This window comes from Stenella coeruleoalba, assembly GCF_951394435.1.
Source record: "Stenella coeruleoalba genome assembly, chromosome: 3".
NCBI classification, from domain to species: Eukaryota; Metazoa; Chordata; class Mammalia; order Artiodactyla; family Delphinidae; genus Stenella; species Stenella coeruleoalba.
The window spans coordinates 10,772,290-10,786,000 of NC_137148.1; positions in this window are offsets into that span (position 1 = coordinate 10,772,290).

Consider the following 13,711-nt stretch of genomic DNA (forward strand, 5'->3'; position numbering starts at 1 on the left):
TTTGCTTCAAATTTATGTATCTACATCTGGCCTCTCTCCTGATTTCCATTAGTTCAGATTACCTGTAGGGTATCTTCATTTGGATGCCCTTCTATCAACTTGAATCCATCTTTCCTCCAAAACATGCTATTTCTCTGGACTTTTAAATTTTCATTTTTGAAGTGATTATTTTCCCATCTTTCAACTTTAAATTTTTGTGACCATCCTGGACTCCTTGCTAGTTCTCATTTTTACCCTTATATTTCTACTTGCTAAGTTCTTTTCAATTCCCTGTGAAACTAGTCCAATGTAGGATCCTCATATCCTTGTACGTGGAGATCTTCAATATTCTTTTTTTTTTTTTTTTTTTTTTTGGTGGTACGCGGGCCTCTCACTGCCGCGGCCTCTCCCGCTGCGGAGCACAGGCTTCGGACGCGCAGGCCCAGAGGTCATGGCTCACGGGCCCAGCCGCTCTGCAGCACGCGGGACCGGGACCAGGGCACGAACCCACACCCCCTGCACTGGCAGGCGGACTCTCAACCACTGCACCACCAGGGAAGCCCTTCAATATTCTTCTAAATGCTTTCCTGCCCCTTTATTCAACCCTGCAGAGAAATTTCAGGAACATAGTATTGGAAGATGGCTTTGCACGCTTAGTTTCCTCAGCCCCCATACCAAAGCCTTCAAGAACAATTCAGCCAGTGCCTGGTACCTACTGTGCTTTGTGCTGGTTTGTTCGGTACTTGTATTCTCAGACCTCTGCACATTTTCCAAGTTCCTCAGGAATCCCTGTGACTTTTCAGTTCATCTGAAAGTTGATAATAGTTTTCTATAAGAGGTTAATTAAATGCCCATTTTTACATTTTTTTCTTCCTGTGTGCTCATGTTAACTTTCAAAATTTGCCAGTCTTTAAATAAATATACACTTAAAATTTTATTATGTTTTAGCATACCATTAAATACTGTCAACATTTTATTAAGACTTCCCTGACATTTAATACATGTTCCCATAAGTGGTTTTCCTAATATTTTCTACTTCTCTTTAACTAGCAATTTAATCCTGATCTGTACACCCTGACAGTGTCAGTGGGATCATATAATTTTTGCAATCTCTATGTTTAGCTATAGGCATACCCCATTTTACTGTACTTCACTTCATTGCACTTTGCAGATATTATGTTTTTTGCAAAATTGAAGGTTTGTGGCAACTTTGTCTCCAACAAGTCTGTTGGCCCTATTTTTTCAAGTAAGCATTTGCTCACTTCATGTCTCTGTGTCACATTTTGGTAATTCCTGCAATAATTCAAAATTTTTCATTATTATTGTATTTGTTATGGTGATCTGTGATCCGTGATCCTTGATGTTACTATATTGTAAACATTGTAATTGTTTTGGGGCACCACAAACTGTGCCCTTACAAGACAGAAAACTTACTTCTTAAATGTCGTGTGTGTTCTGACTGCTATCCCCCATCCCACCTCTCTCCCTCTCCTCTGGCCTCCCTATCCTCTGAGACACAATAATATTGAAATTAGGCCAATGAATAACCCCACAGTGGCCTCTTAAGTGTTCAAGTGGAAGGAAGAGCCTCATATCGCTCTTTTTAAATCAAAAGCTAGAAATGATTAAGCTTAGTGAGGAAAGCACGCTGAAATCCAGGACAGGCTAAAAGCTGGGCCCCTTGTACCAAAGTTAGCCAAGTTGTAAATGCAAAGAAAAAGTTCTTGATGAAAATTAAAAGTACTGCTCCAGTGAATACATGAATGACAAGAAAATGAAACAGCTTTTCTGCTGATATGGAGAAAGTTTTAGTGGTTTGGATAGAAGATCAAACCAGCAGAGCAAGACTCTAACTCTCTTCAATTCTATGAAGGCTGAGAAAGGTGAGGAAACTGCAGAAGAAGAATTTGAAGCTATCAGGTGTTGGTTCATGAAATTTAAGCAAAGAAGCCATGTCTGTAGCATAAAAGTGCAAGGTGAAGCAGCAAATGCTGGCGTAGAAATTGTATCAAGTTATCCAGAAGATCTAGCTGAGATAATTCATGTAGATGGCTGCACTAAACCAACAGTTATTCAATGTAGAAGAAACAACCTTATATTGGAAGAAGATGTCATCTAAAACTTTCATAGCTAGAGAGGGGAAGTCAATGCCTGGCTTCAAATCTTCAAAGGACAAGCTGAAAATAGGTAAATATGTGAATACTTCAATTTAGAAATTACTGAAAGTGTGTGAATGTTGCTGGCATTGTAGAATTTTAATAGAGAACTGTGGAATGTCTGCTTCTCTCTCCCGAAACACAATTTAAAATCTTGATAAAATTGAAGAAAAATATATTGTTTGGAGGCATTGGCAAGCAAAGATCAATAAAAGATCAACATTTCAAAGCGAAGCGAACAGCGGTTGTACCCACATTAGCTTTCTTTCCCCCGCCTTGAGGCATTTGTCTATTCAATGCAGGGATAATTTAGGATGAGCAGAAAGTGGGTACTTTGAGTTGTTAACAATTGTATGGGTCTGAGGAGACAAATGTTGGAGTTTGAAGCTGCCAAGCTACTGGGAAGGGCTGAAGTATCTAGGGAAAGACAAGACAACAGGGAAGTGAGCCTCAAATTCCATGTAATTTACTCTTGATTCACTCTGTGAATGCAAAATATGAGATGGCTAGAAAGCATACAAAACTAGCGGAAAGGAGTCTAAAGAGTTGAGAGGAGATTTGAGCAGTTACATAGCGCTAGGGAGGCAAAGACTTGAGTTCATGATAAATGTCAATGAAGTGACACTCTATGAAACACCCTAAGGCTTCAACTGAGAACACAGCAATTCCAAACTCTTGGAGTAACAGCACAGATAAACTAGACCAGCCTTAACGATGCGCGTATAATTTTTTTAATGCACAGTGTCTGGTATTCAACTAAACTTTTGTTTGTAAAAAAGAGGAAAGAAACACAGTATTAGAAGAAAACTGAATCACAAAGAGACATATGGAACACAGTTAAGAGTTCTAACATATATGTCCTTTAGGTTGAAAAAAGGATAAGAAAGAAGGTAAGAGGAAGCAATATTTTTAAAAGTATCGGCTGATCACTTTCTAAAACTAATAGTAAGTTCAAGCAGAAAGCAAGATTAAAAACAGCCCACCACCAGAACAATAACAACAGCAAAAAGTGTCCACTAAAGAAAAAATGCACAACCTAAAAGTTGTGAGTTATATTTTATTCGGGGGACTTACCGAGAACCCCAGGAGACAGCTTCTCAGATAGCTTCCAGGAACTGCTCTGTAGAAGCAAGGGAGGAGCAAGGATATATAGGAGTTTTTGTTGGAAAAAAGAACATGCAGTGGAACATCAAAAGATTGCTGCTCATCACACAAAACAGACATTTAAGTTAAAGATTTCATCGCTTTTCTATGCATGGGAAGATGCAAGAATCTGGGCTCATTAAAATCATTACTTAGACATGAATCTTAACTATCTAGGGCTAGTATCCTGTTTTCCTCCGTCCTGAATTCCCCTCAGGGTGCTTCCCCAGGGGCTGCTGCAGTGGCTGCTGGCTTGACTTGGGCAACATACATTCATCATTTACTGGAATGGCAGGCAACATTCTTTGTTTATTGAAAAGGCAAGTGACATTTTTTTGTCTGCAACATAAGCCTTAGAAAATGAGAGTTGAGTTTTGACAAAAAATATGATATGAAAATATTTTGAAAAAGAGAAGAATTCAGATTACTTATAGAGGATCATTGATCAGACAGAGTTTAGCTCTCAATAGGGATGATGGAATCTTTTTGATGACAGACAGTGGAGTAACTTTTTTTTTTTTTTTTTTTTTTTTGCGGTACGCGGGCCTCTCACTGTTGTGGCCTCCCCTGTTGCGGAGCACAGGCTCCGGACGCGCAGGCTCAGCGGCCATGGCTCACGGGCCCAGCCGCTCTGCAGCATGTGGGATCTTCCCGGACCGGGGCACAAACCCATATTCCCCGCATCGGCAGGCGGACTCTCAACCACTGCGCCACCAGGGAAGCCCTGGAATAACATTTTTTAAGCACTGAATGATAATAACTGCTAGCCTATAATTTTATATCCAGTGAACATATGTTTTTCAAAATATTAATTCAAAATTAACATGTATTCATAGATTTAAATATGAGATTCAGTGGTCTACAGAGCCATAATAAGGAAATACTACAGATAGTTCTTTAAGTTGAAAATACATTATCATGGATGGAATCATGAAAACAAGAAAATATAAAATATTACAATGGTAAATCTGTGGATAAATGTAAATTAATATTAACTAGTAATGTAGTTGGAGACCAAATATATGTAGAATTATAATACATTAAAATAATAGCATAAATGCAAATCAAACCACAATGAGATGCCCCTTCACTGTCATTAGGATGTCTATTATCAAAAAAAAGAAAGAAAGAAAGAAAGAAAAGTGAAAGCAAAAATAGCAAGTATTGGTGAGTATATGGAGAAATTGGAACACTTGTGCATCACTGGTGATAATGCAGAATGGTTCAACTGCTATGAAAAACAGTACTTCAATTAAAAAAATTAAACATAGAAGTACCATGGAATCCAGCAATTCCACTTGTGGGTATATACCCAAAAGAATCAAAAGCAGGGACTTGAATAGACATTTGTTCATCAACATTCATGGCAGCATTATTCACAATAGCTAAAAGATGGAAACAACCAAAGTGTCCATTGACAGGTGAATGGATAAACAAATGTAGCCTATATATACAATGGAATATTATTCAGCCTTAAAAAGTGAAATTCTGATACATGCTACAACATGGATGAACCTTGAAGACATTATGCTAAGTGAAATAAGCCAGTCAAAACAGGAAAATATTGTATGGTTCCACATATATGAAGTACCTAGAGTAGTCAAATTCATAGAGATAGAAAGTAGGTTACAGGCTACCAGGGACTGTGGAATTCAGAGAATGGGGAGTTATTGTTTAATGGACACAGAGTTTCTGTTTGGGATGGTTAACAAGTTCTGGATATAGATGGTGGTGATGGTTGCACATTAATGTGACTTAATACTAATGAACTGTACACTTAAAATGGTAAATTTTATATTATGTATAGTTTACCACAATTAAAAAATAAAACACAGCACAAAAGAAAGGACCTGTGCAATTGGGGTTAAACTGCTCTTAGTTCCCCTCTTCAACTAATAAATGGTAAAATGTTGCTCTAAGAAAGGTACTAAAAAGTCAAAGATGTGTTTAAGTTCAGGATAAACACAAAAATAATAATAAAAATATTTACCCATCAAGATAGTAGAAGTTGAATTTGACTATTAAAAAGGAAATAAGTGTGTGAACAAAATAAGACATTAATGAAAAAAAGAATAAGAAAGGAAAATCAAACAAATGAAACAACTAGAAAGTAGAATGATGGTTTATTAAACTCAGATATAATATTTAGATTATACATAAATGGAATAATATAATATTCTGAGTAAAAGACAAAATTATCAGACTGAATATATGAATAAAAGAAAAACAGATCATATACACATACTGATATCAAAGAGATAAAAAAAGATATAGTTTTGCAAACACTAACAAGAGGATAAAGGTGTAATTTTCTAACATCAGAAAACATAGAGGCTAAGATAAGATATATTAAGAGATCTAGACCGGGATATTTTACAGTAATAACAAATCTAAGTGTAGGGATATAGGCGGACCCTGTTCATGCTGCCCTTTCTGTGGAAACCAGGAGGCCTACTGATAAAACCTCAGGGTTCAAACCATGGAAGCGATCATATCTGGACCGTACTGAACCCCGTTGCCCAACAGGACCAGACATCACACGATGCCCAACAGCAATGAACCAAGGCCTCCATGGGAAACAGGTGTGTGGACCACTGCAAGGTAGCCTGGCAGTCTGGTGCATCAGACCTTAATATTGGAGGAGAGAAACGACAGAACAACTTACCACATCTAACCCATGACCTTATGGGACAACTTATTGGACATTTATGGAAGGCCTGTTCATATAATATAGAAAAAAGTCCTGTCAAATTCCCTCCACTCTCCAACCTTTTAAAAGGAAACTTGTTACAGCTACACCTTCTGACATATGATAAGGTAGAGTTACAAATCACAGGTACAGCCTGGTACAGAAATGTCTTTTTTTTTTTCCACACTGCACAGTTAGCGGGATGGGATCTTAGTTCCCCGACCTGGCATTGAACCCCGGGCCCCATGCAGTGGAAGCGCAGATTCCTAACCACTGGACCACCAAAGAATTCCCAAGAAATCTCTTCTTTTGGAAATGGAGTTGTTGGGCCATCTCTAGAACTGAATCCGGAACTACACATCCACAGGGGTTCACAGATTATAGGAGATGGGGCAGAAGGTACTAGGAGGGAGAGAGCTCTATACCAGACTGGTAATATTTAGAAGACACTTCATGTTGAACCCTTGTTTGTGTGTGCTTTTTTTTTTTTTTTTTGCGGTACGCTGGCCTCTCACTGTTGTGGCCTCTCCCGTTGAGGAGCACAGGGTCCGGACGCGCAGGCTCAGTGGACATGGCTTACGGGCCCAGCCGCTCCGTGGCATGTGGGATCTTCCCGGACCGGGGCACGAACCCGTGTCCCCTGCATCGGCAGGCGGACTCTCAACGACTGAGCCACCAGGGAAGCCCTGTGTGTGCATTTTAATCCTTGTTTCTGTGTATATTGACAATGCAATGTCCTAATGTCCAAAGCATTTTAGAAAGACAGGTAATAAAACAACCTATTTATAAATGTTATTTTGTTAGTTTGTTAGGAAGGATTTCCTTCAGAGAGCGACCTTTGTTAATTCTCCTCTTGGAGCTGGACTCGTTTCTGTACTAGTCATTGGGACGGTAAAGGAAGAAGAGGAGAAAGGGTGGAGGACAGGATGTCCCATGTGCACTTTTTGGTAAAGTGCATGTATTTATTGTGGACAGAGTTAATCCTTCGTTTTGTAACATCTAAGCTTTTAAAATATCTTGAGTTTACAATGTATGATAAAATGTAGAGCTAGTAAATAAACAAACCTGAAATATCCCTTTTGTTATAGTTCATAGAAAAAAAACATCTTGGATAAAGAATATTTGGACCACCTTTGAGCAGTATACATTAGGAATTGTTCACTGGGTTGGCAGCAGTGCGACAGAAAGAAGCGCAAGGGAAGTGAGACACTCAGACGTATTCATACTTACTTTCTGATTTTAATCGTTGTACGTGTGTATTTCTTGGCTGAATTATATAAATATATTACTAAATAATTCAATTGAAACCTACTTTTGCTACTATTTTAATAATATATTTGATAATTCTCTTGGAGGCATTATACTTACTATATTCTAGTTCTTTATGTGTCATTTGAAATTGAGCACTAAAGGAATGCAGTAATTTGTTGTAACTCAACCAATATCTTTGTCCAGATGTTTAATACCATACCATGAATTTTTTGCCCCAATAAGAGGCAGGATTATATTTTTGCCCTGAGTAAATTTGTATAGTATATTCTTAGTTATCAAAATACTCATTGCTTTCAGAGCTTAAATATTTTTGACGTGTGGTAAAGCATGAAATACTGTACCATCTCAACCACATAAAAATGTATGCTCAATTGTGTGTTTATACACACAAGGGCTAAGCCAGATGCTTCAGTTCTTAAACTACAAATAGCTTATGATTACAAATTATTTTTCTTATTTTTTTTTAAAACTCCCATATTGACTTTTTAAAGCTTGGGGTAATGTTATAGAAAACAAAAAGTTCATCAAGAGTCTATAACATTTCTGAATTTATACATACCCAGTAATATAATGTCAACATGCATAGAGTGGAAATATGGAAAATAAATAGATGAATCCCTAAAAATATTGGAAGGTTGAGGATATCTTTCTGAGTAAATGAGAGATAGTAGACAAAAACAGCCAATAGAAAATGGATGGATAGACTGAGTAAAGATCACTTTTCTCAGTGTGAGTGAGCATCATCTGCTGAGGTGCTGAACAGAACAAAATGGCAGAGGAAGGGCAAATTTTCTCTCTCTACTTGAGCTGGGACATCCATCTCCTACCCTCAGACATTGGCACTTCTGGGTCCTGGGCCTTTGGTCTTTTCTGTGTAGTCCCGTGTTTAGACCTTTGTGGTTTGTAAAGGATTCTGCTAAGTCAGGTAGGCTCTGACCTATAAAGTCACCTGTTACTATTCAAACCTTATATAAAGGGTCTTCAGCCTTAGGTTATACCACATTTAGACACTGGCCAGAGGACAGCTGCCTGTGGCAGTTTAATCATAGCAAGAGGCTTTCGGTAAATGCAGTGCTCCAGGCATTAGTTATTAGGAGCCGAATACATCAATTTCGAAGCTACCTGCCATCTCCAACCTCGTCTTTTATATTTAGAACACTTCCCCCTCCACTGGCAGACAATGTAGGAATGTAATGAGGGCAGTAGATGCTTTGATATCTGGGAAAGAAAGGTAACATGGAAATAACCGGTTTGAGGTTGGAGGTCAAGAAGAAGAGAATGATGAAATAGAGAGATGAGTGGAAAAGTAAAGGATGAAAAAATAAGATACCTAATATTAAAAATCTTATGAGTATCATCTAACATCCTTTCTTTAAGGCAGCCATGCTAACCTCCAAATGACTTCAGAGGAAAATGTGAGCCAAATAATTTATTGACAAACATAATTTGAAATAAAGACACAAGCAGAACAATAGCACCTCTATGCATTCAGTAAACATGGGCTTTATATTTTTCAAATGTACTTTTCTTGGAAACAAGCTTCATCAAGGTCTTCATGTTGCTTTTAATGACGACTTTTCATTTCCCATAGACCTGTCTGGATCACTCTATAGTGTAATATTTTGTGCCATTCTTAACATGTCACTGGTGATGATTACCTTCTTAATCTTCATTTCTCCTCTCAAAACTAATTAGACTTACAGTTAAAAGTAGTGAGAGAGCAGTAACTTTTATAAAATATCTGGTATTATTTTTGTAGTAATGAGTGTTAGTTTGACCCAGTGGGAAAACTTTGAGGCAGGTGTACGTTGTAGCCAATGTTTCAAATTCTGAACGTTTATTTTACTCCTTGGGTGTTTATTGAAATAAAAACCTATATATTTGGTTGGTACCTTTGAATCCTTAAATTATGATATTTTAAAACATATGATTCGATCATAATGTTGAGAATCATCTTTCTGTCCTTTATAAGAATTACCATTTGATTGGAATTGCACTCAGGATTGAAATGTACATTGCGACACAATTTAAACCAATAGACAAAAAAATGTGCAAAATGGAGGTTTTTCAATTTTACTTTGATTTCATGATTATCTGTTTGTATCTTATGACAGTGCACTGTAGGATGTACAGTGGAGAACTGATGTGAAAAGTCAAACTGATAGCATTGCTTCTGTGAGAATGAAACTCATATAGATGTATTGCAGTCCTTGCAGTTACAACCAATTTAAGAAAGGTGTTTGAGAAGAGTCTTTTAGGGAAAAAAGAAGCATCAGTACCATCTTTACTGGGAGCCTGAGTACCACTAGTAAGTGATTAAGTCACAGCATTGAGAAGTCTTAGAGCAATTAACCTTACCAAATATTACGTATGTGACCGCTATTTGTTGTTGTTGCTGCTGTCTCAATAAGAGCACATCTTAAATCTCTGGGGTAATTATGGTAATAATAATAACTTTTAAATAACATTTAATATCTTCCAGTCACTACTATAAGTGGTTAACATTCTTTAACTGATTTAAACTTTAAAAATTCCCATCCTGTAAACAAAACTGTTGAGATGTAAAGAAGTTCAGAAATTTATCCAAAGTCACGTTGTCTATGACATTTTGTATCCTGGCTTTGAGACCAGATAGTGTTGGTCTAATTTCTCATTTACCTCTAAATGTGGGTCCACAGTCAGAATGGATTGTCACTTTTTTCCTACATAAAACATTTTTAACATTTGTTCTTATTTACTGGGTTTCTCATATTTTTGTCAGTTTTAACTTTATCTGGTCCATATATTTCAAGCCATCAGCTGTGATATTATGAGCCAGTATTTTAAATTTGTAAATATATGATTATTTTAGCATGAAGATACAGGAGAAAAATCTTAATGGTGTCCAGCAGATACCATCATACCCAAGTTTAGCAGACTCAGAAAAAGTGCAGAGGAAATTCTAGATATGTGGTGACTGTTTGCAGTGAATCCCACTTATTATATTCTTAGTGTTGGCAAAGAATTTGTAAAAGCCTTGATTTTGCACCACACGGAAGGTACACGGGGATATTAGATGCCACCATTTGGGTGGAGTTGAAGCATAAATAAAAATTAATATTAGAGAGAAGCCTTGGATGGACCTAGAGATTATCATACTAAGTGAAGTAAGCCAAAGACAAATATGTGATATCACTTATATATGGAATCTAAAAAAAGATACAAATGAAATTATTTACAAAACCAATATAGACTCACAGACATAGAGAACAAACTTACAGTTTCCAAAGGGGAAAGTGGGGGAAGGGATAAATTAGGAGTTTGGAATTAACAGATACACACTACTATATATAAAAGAGATAACCAATAAGGATCTACTGTATAGCACAGGGAACTCTACTCAATATTCTTGTAATAACTTATAAAGTAGAGAACGTAAAAAAAGAATATATATATTAATGTATAGATGTATAGTGAATCATTTTGCTGTATCTTTTTTTAATTTAATTTTTAAAAATTTATATATATATATATATATATATATTTATTTATTTATTTTTGGTTGCATTGGGTCTTTGTTGCTGTGTGCAGCCTTTCCCTAGTTGCTTCAAGTGGTGGCTACTCTTCATTGCGGGGCACTGGCTTCTCATTGTTGTGGCTTCTCTTGATGCTGGGCAAGGGCTCTAGGTGCACCGGCTTCAGTACTTGTGACTCGCGGGCTCTAGAGTGCAAGCTCAGTAGTTGTGCCGCACGGGCTTAGTTGCTCCTTGGCATGTGGGATCTTCCCAGATCAGGGCTCGAACCCGTGTCCCCTGAATTGGCAGGTGGATTCTTAACCACTGCACCACAAGGGAAGTCCCCACTTTGCTGTATCTTGAAACTAACACAACTTTGCTGTATCTGACACTAACACAACATTGTAAATCAACTATATTCAATAAAAATTAAAACAAAACAAAACAAACAGAAAATCCTTTGTATGCATTATAAATTCAGCAGGTGTATGAAAAACTGATCTTCACAAACGAAGGAAAAACTGTTTCATTAAGCAGATACCAAATGTGTTCTTTCAAAAAGCATAATTTGGACTTTGTATCCTGTTCTGCCCAGTAAGGAACAATGAGAGATACATTATCCTGAACCACATAGAACTGTTAGGCTCTCAGCTATTTGCCTCAGTCACCGATGGGTTTGGAGTGAATTAAGTACCTTCTAGAATGTGGATCTCTCCTACCTGGGCTTCTTCCAACTTTTTATGATTAATAAGGCTCAGGAACCATGATAATGGAATGGACAGGACAGTTAATGTAACATCAACAAGCTAGATAGGAAGCTAGGACCCAGATAACACCACCATGCTGACACTGCATGTTAATTTATTGCTAAAAATATCTTCTTTTTTTGACACATCCAGGATATTATGAGATATCATCTGTCCTATACAGATGGCCTCTAGGCATACTGAGAAGAAAAATGTGTACATATGTATATACGAGAGATCTTTTTACCTAGGAATTTGGTAAAAGTTTTCAAGAACGACAGTATAGTAAAGAACTGATTTAATTTTTGTTCAGATAATAATGATAACATATGTTAAACAGCAGAAAAGTATAGCGAACAATATTTTAAAAAATATCTCTATGATCACAGACTAAATATTACAGATTTTAACATGTTTCATGTTTGAATTAATGTTTTTAATGAAAAGTTTAGATTCAGTAGACCATTGTTATCTTCCATTCTCTTTCCCTCCCAAGATGTAATCACAATCTTTAAATATATAATTATCTCTCAATCTCTCTTCTTATAATGCAATATATTTATTGATATCAATAATTTTTTCATTTAGTGGTAATTATTAAAAATATGAAAAGTGTAGTACATCTACAATGACACATCTAAATATAGTTTATTTATTGATTTACAATTGTTCTCTGTATTCCCATCTACTTTATTTGTTGTTGTATTTCTTTTCCTATTGTCATATATGTTTTAATATCCCTCCCTTTGAAGATTATGTATGTGGGTTCTTTATTTTTCTCTATTAAAACAGATCTGCAGATCTGTTTTACATTGTAAATGTAAACATTCAACAGTTATTTTTTCTAGTGATATGGCTCTGGAATTGAAATTGTTGGTCTTGGAAGACACACATCTTCTGTTGTACTGGATGGTGTGATAGTAATATTCAAAGTGGTTGTAATTGATGACATGTTTAACAGTGAGTCAATATCATTTCATTTTTCATAGTCAGACAAAGCAAATGAAAATAAAAACAACTAATTTAAATTTTAAAACTTGAGTCAATGGAAGTTGCGAAAATATGTTCTATATTTTCTTTTGTTCTCTTACAAGTGAGAGTGAACATTTTTTCCTGTTTATTGTAGTATTAAGGTTCCCTTTCCTTTGAATTAACTGCCCATTTCTCTTTTCTTTTATTGAGTTGCCTAAATTTACTTATGGGTTTAAAGTTGTTTATATATCTTGGATACCAATCCTTGTTCCTTAAAAGCTTTCAAATATATTTTTACACACAATCACTTACCTTTTAACCCTGCATAGTGTTGTTTTGTAATACACAATTTTGTTTTTTGTTTTTCTAATTTTCACTGGAGTATAGTAGCTTTACAGTGTTGTGTTAGTTTCTACTGTACAGCAAAGTGGATCAGCTATACGTATACATATATCCCCTCTTTTTTGGATTTCCTTCCCATTTAGGTCACCACAGAGCATTGAGTAGAGTTCCTTGTGCTATACAGTAGATTGTCATTAGTTATCTATTTTATACATAGTATCAATAGTGTATATATGTTGATCTCAATCTCCCAATTCATCCCATGCCCCCCTTTCCCCTTGGTATCCATACATTTTTTCTCTAAGTCTGTGCCTCTATTTCTGCTTTGTAAATAAGATCTGAAAAAATTGGTATAGATGATCTTTAGATGATCTTAAATACACAATTTTAAAAAGCATTTGTTTGATACAAATCTATTATTTTTTTTTTTTTTTTTTTTTTTGCGGTACACGGGCCTTTCACTGTTGTAGCCTCTCCCGTTGCGGAGCACAGGCTCCAGACGCGCAGGCTCAGCGGCCATGGCTCACGGGCCCAGCTGCTCCGTGGCATGTGGGATCTTCCGAGACCGGGGCACGAACCCGTGTCCCCTGCATCGGCAGGTAGACTCTCAACCACTGCGCCACCAGGGAAGCCCTCTTGTGATTTTTAATTTTAGTGATTTGGGTTGTTTATGTTATTATTCTACTGCAGTACAATAACTAGATTATCCTTTATTCATTCTAAAAAAATTGTTCTTTATATTTGTCTTTTTATCCATCTGGAATACATTTTTTTGTACATGGTGTGTAATAGAAATATAACTATATTATATGTGACTATATAACTACACACGCATTTCCAACATGGGGAGACTTTGTCTAGAACCATATATTAACTAGAGCATTATTTTCTCCACTGATTTTCGATACTTCTTCTGTC